The 5,418-nt window shown below is 40.1% G+C and overlaps 1 pseudogene; it reads left to right on the forward strand.

Moving 5' to 3' along the window:
• The first annotated feature begins 2,840 nt into the window (after positions 1-2,840).
• Positions 2,841-3,761, forward strand: LOC131276936 (proteasome subunit alpha type-3 pseudogene; annotated as a pseudogene).
• The last annotated feature ends 1,657 nt before the right edge of the window (positions 3,762-5,418 follow it).

Here is a 5,418-nt window from a genome sequence, read left to right on the forward strand (position 1 = left end):
TGTTTTTCTGCATCTGATATGGGATCTTTATATCTGCAGAAAATGAGCTCTACCTCCTCCAATACTCAACCTTTTCCACGTGTATTTAAATCTTTCATGAATGATTAATGAAAGATTAGATCAGAAAAGTTTGCTTATAATTGGGAATTATGTAACTGGACTAAAAGAAAACAAATCGAATAATTGTCATTTAGCAAATACATAGTACTGGGAGAAATAGAATAGTTTTAGCACTGGTAGATTATTTGTTGCATGATTTAAGGTGGGATGGACCCATAGATTTTCCATCTGTAAGGTTTTTATGCTCACGCGCAATGGTAGTCTATACCTAACATTGGTTTTACTAAAGTGTTTATTTGAGTTTATACATACATGACCATAAATGCCTAGTATGTGCCACATCCTATTCTACATGATTAATATGTTTTAAGTCATTTCATCCTCCCAGGCAATCCTGGGTGGGAGGTGCTATAACTGGCCGAATTCCTAGCAGAGGGAAATCTGGTTTCAGGTATTTGGTAAATAACTTTTTAAATACACTTTCTGATCATATTAATTCAATTATGAAGCATTTCTTTAAGCAGCTCTGGCAGGATCTTCACTTGCTCACTTAATTGACTGTCATGTCATTTTATATAATAATTTTAAAAATCATCAGTTCAGGGTGACATTCCTGTACTGCTATTTGTATCCATAATTATGCTATGCTTAATATTGTGCATTTCTTTATTTGGAAATGTAGGGTTACCCAGTTTAAAAAGAAAGCAGGTTATATTTGTGACTATTTCTCCTGTGTCTGATTTTACTCAAAACCTCTTCATGTATTATCTTCCTTTTATCACCAAATAGATGTGATTTATTCCATTTTATCATTATTGTTTCCTTTGGCATTCACTAATTATAGTGAGTTATAAATCAGGGGAATGGAAAGTTCTATGTCATAGCTATGCCCTGCTTGGGAGTCCTCGGAAATGCCAGAACACAGTCCTACATCTGTGGGTGGAACGGTGGGTAATGCTGCATGATTTCCTGCAGAAAACTTCCCCTTGCCAATTTCATGTTTGAACCACTGCTGTGAAAAGAATGTTTTTCAGCAATTCTAGCCTTATCATATGCCCGATTTCAGAATCTTGTAGAGGTCTCACTCCCCAAGCCCAGGGCATAAGGTATCCCGAAGAGGGGTGAGTCCCTGGGTGTGGTCCAGGGGTTGTCTCTGGCGGTTCACCCCACTTTCCCACAGAACTCAGTGTGTGTGACGTCATCAGACACTGGGAGAAAAGACCGCAGTTCAGGTGTGGCCCTCGGCGGGGTCTTCACAGGGAGAGATGTGCTGTACAAGGATTTAGGGAAGGAAATGCATTATTAGCATTTTTGTCCAATCATGGGGGACATGGGGATAGGAGTTTGGGAAAGTGGATGGAACACAATTTAGGTTTTCTTTTACAAATCACCAAAAGATTCTTGTTTAAAGAAAAATAAAAGCATCGACTCTGTTGGGCTTTGGGCAGTGAAATATCTTTGGAACTACTTCATAGACAAGTTGGAAACTTTAACTTGGTTCCATTATTGATGATGTATGTCATGGGGCCACTTTGAAGCATGAAAAAATGTGACATGGATTTTTTTTTCATAACAGTAGTTTCTCGTCACCTTTAGCTGCTCTACCGTGTGTGTGTATTTATTATTATGTCTTTTTTTTAAAGATTTATTTATTTATTTTTAATTCCTCCCCCCTCCCCCAGTTGTCTGTTCTCTGTGTCTATTTGCTGCGTCTTGTTTCTTTGTCCACTTCTGTTGTCGTCAGCAGCACGAGAAGTGTGGGCGGCGCCATTCCTGGGCAGGCTGCACTTTCTTTCGCACTGGGTGGTTCTCCTTACGGGTGCACTCCTTGCGCATGGGACTCCCCTACGCGGGGGACACCCCTGCGTGGCACGGCACTCCTTGCGCGCATAAGCACTGCACATGGGCCAGCTCCACACGGGTCAAGGAGGCCCGGGGTTTGAACCGGGGACCTCCCATGTGGTAGACGGACGCCCTAACCACTGCGACAAGTCCATTTCCCTATTATGTCTTTAAATGACACCATTATTCTCTATGAAAGTTCTGTAGTGCCATGGCAGAGCTTTGACTCAGGGAGGAAAGTTTTTTTGTTTTTATTTTAGTGAAGATATACTTTATTTTATTTTTTACACTTTTTAAATTAAAGTTAATACATCACAAAGAGTGATACATTAAAAAACACAAATGAAAAACTTAAAAAGCATAAGAGGTTCCCATATACCCTGCTCCCCACCCCCACCCTGTCATTTTTGTAAAATGTATTTTTTGAAGATATATACATCACAAAAAAAATGTTACATTAAAAAATATAAGAGGTTCCTGTATACCCCTCCACCCCACTCCTTCCACACCAACAACCCCCCTGATCATTGCAGCACCCTCATCTCACTCAGTGAACACATTTTGGGGGCACTGCTGCACTACACAGATGATAGTTTACCCTGTAGTTCACACTCTCCCCCAGTACATTCAGTGGGTTATGGCAGGATATATAAGGTCCAGCATCTGACCCTGCAATATCATTAAGGCAACTCAAAATCCCAAAAATGCCCCCACATCACAGCTCTTCTACACCTCCCTGCCCTCAGCAACTACTGTGGCTACTTTCTCCACCTCAATGCTAAAATGTCTTCTATTAGTAGTCACAATAGTTTTATAGTATAATATCAGTAAGTCCACTCTAGTCCATATTTTATTCCTCCATTCTGCGGTCCCTGGGATGGTGATGTCCCCTCCACCTCTAGATCAGGAGGGGGCTTAGGGTAGTGGAAGCATTTTGGGCCTGGAGTCCCTACACAGCCCAGTGGTTTTAACACAATGAGCTCCATCGGCACTGGGTATGACTTGTCGGCCTCTACATTCTCTCCTGATGGGAGAGTTTTTCAAGTTGAATATGCTATGAAGGCTGTGGAAAATAGTAGTACAGCTATTGGAATCAGATGTAAAGATGATGTTGTCTTCGGAGTAGAAAAATTAGTCCTTTCTAAACTTTATGAAGAAGGTTCCAACAAAGGGCTTTTTAATGTTGATTGGCATGTTGGAATGGCAGTGGCAGGTTTGTTGGCAGATGCTCGTTTTTTAGCAGATATAGCAAGAGAAGAAGCTTCCAACTTTAGATCTAACTTTGGCTATAACATTCCACTCAAACATCTTGCAGACAGAGTGGCCATGTATGTTCATGCCTATACACTGTACAGTGCTGTTAGACCTTTTGGATGCAGTTTCATGTCAGTGTCTTACAGTGTGAATGATGGTGCACAACTCTACATGGTTGATCCATCGGGTGTTTCATATGGTTATTGGGGCTGTGCCATTGGTAAAGCCAGGCAAGCTGCAAAGACAGAAATTGAAAAGCTTCAGATGAAAGAAATGACCTGTCATGATGTTGTTAAAGAAGTTGCAAAAATAGTTTACATAGGCCGTGATGAAGTTAAAGATAAAGCATTTGAACTAGAGCTCAGCTGGGTTAGTGAATTAACTAAAGGAAGACATGAAATTGTTCCAAAAGATATAAGGGAAGAAGCAGAGAAATATGCTAAGGAATCTCTGAAGGAAGAAGATGAATCTGATGATAATAATATGTAGCATTTACATCTGCTTCTGTTTTAAATTTCTATATAGTCCCATGTAAACTATTTAGCCCAATGGATTATTATATACCCAGTAACAAATTTTCATTAAATTTTTGTCTTATAATCATTGATGTTTGCTTAATATCTGCTTAACAAAATTAGTGTGCACAATTGAAAACCCAGTACTCAGAATTAAAATGCCTGCTTAAACATTCCTTAGAGGCTGTTGGATCATACGAATTTAAAACCCCAGTCCACTAATGTAGAAGCTAAAAATAACCTGCTGGGCTGTTGTTGCCCAGTTTTGTATTTAAATGATTGTTGGTTATCCTCCTCTATTAAACTTTAGGTGTAATTTAGAAAAACAGATCCTATAACATGTGAGTCAAGAATATTTCTCTTTTCCTTTATTGTCATAAGGAGGAGTGGATTTAAGAATTAAAGAATCTATTCTGTCACTTTTTAAATTAATCTGTAAAGTTAAAAGTACCCAGACTGCACTAATGTAAAAAATAAATCAGAATGTATGTTAAAAAAAAAAAAAAAAAGAGGGGGCTTAGATTCCACATGGATGATGGAGGCAATTCCTCTGCCTGCGGTTGTTGGCACTCTTGATTCCCTGGTGTGGTGTTTGACCATCTTCATCACCCTGTTAGCTGACCTGGGTAAGTCCAATGAACCAGAGAGTAGGAGTTGCCACTCTGCTGAGGCTCAGGGCCCAGCTGGCACATGGGCAGTCCAGAGATTCAAGTCCCCTGAGTATGCACCATCCCTAGCACCAACCACAGGTTCAGTAAAAGTGACAAGAGGTGGTGTAGGAAGGTCACATCTGAGTTCAACTCCATCCCATTCAGAAGCACAAATTCCAAAGTAGGGCCCTCCAACATGGCACAGAACTCCAAGTCCATCTGCCATGACCATATACCCTGTGGACCTCCATAGCCTTCAGGAGAACCAGCACCCAGGGTTGTATCTACTTTGGCTCTCTCTGGGGTCCTGCTGAGGCGTGCGTAAGCGTGACCCCTCTGATGACCTGCCAACTCTTTTTGGAAGACTCTTAGCCATATAAACTCATTTGTCTTTGCCATTTCCCCCGTTTACTCAAGGTCAAAAAGCAGTTTTTAACACTTGATCCACTATGTAGGCTGAGATATTCTGCTGGTCTGAGTTGACCCTTTTATTAAAGGTCTCTTTCTAGTTGCATCACCAGTTAGTGACTGGTAGTAATCGGAGGAAAGGGTTTTAATCCCAGGTCTATAAGAAGCCCTGTCACCTCAGAGAAATCACTTAAACCTTCTGAGCCTCAGTTTCTTCATTTGGAAAATGAGACTAATACCTCCTTCATAAGGTTGGGGACATTTATTAAATGTAGAAATGAATGTTAAGTGGCTAACAGTCCTTGGCAAATAGGGGTTGTTCAATAAACATTACTTCCCTCTCTTTTCTCTAATTAAATAAAAGGTGAATCAGAAAAAATTATTTCAAATTTGAGAATTTCAAAACATTCTTTGAAGACTGAATTCCCTCTGCTGAACCAGTGAGTTAAGCAAGCCATTGTCCCCCTTAAAAGCACCTATGTTTTTCATATTATGCTATGTTTTAAGCTTCAGTTCCTATATAGTGAATACATGCGGCCAAATATGGTTGTAAACTCCAAGGGAACTTCCAAATGCCTTGGTTGCCCTGAAATTTTATTGTGTAGAATTTTGATTGACTAAGTAGGACACTGGCTGGGGTTTAGAAATAAATACTATGCCAAGCAGAGACTTTTGTTTTAAGGGTATTT

The sequence above is a fragment of the Dasypus novemcinctus genome, chromosome 30, assembly GCF_030445035.2.
Source record: "Dasypus novemcinctus isolate mDasNov1 chromosome 30, mDasNov1.1.hap2, whole genome shotgun sequence".
Classification (NCBI taxonomy): domain Eukaryota; kingdom Metazoa; phylum Chordata; class Mammalia; order Cingulata; family Dasypodidae; genus Dasypus; species Dasypus novemcinctus.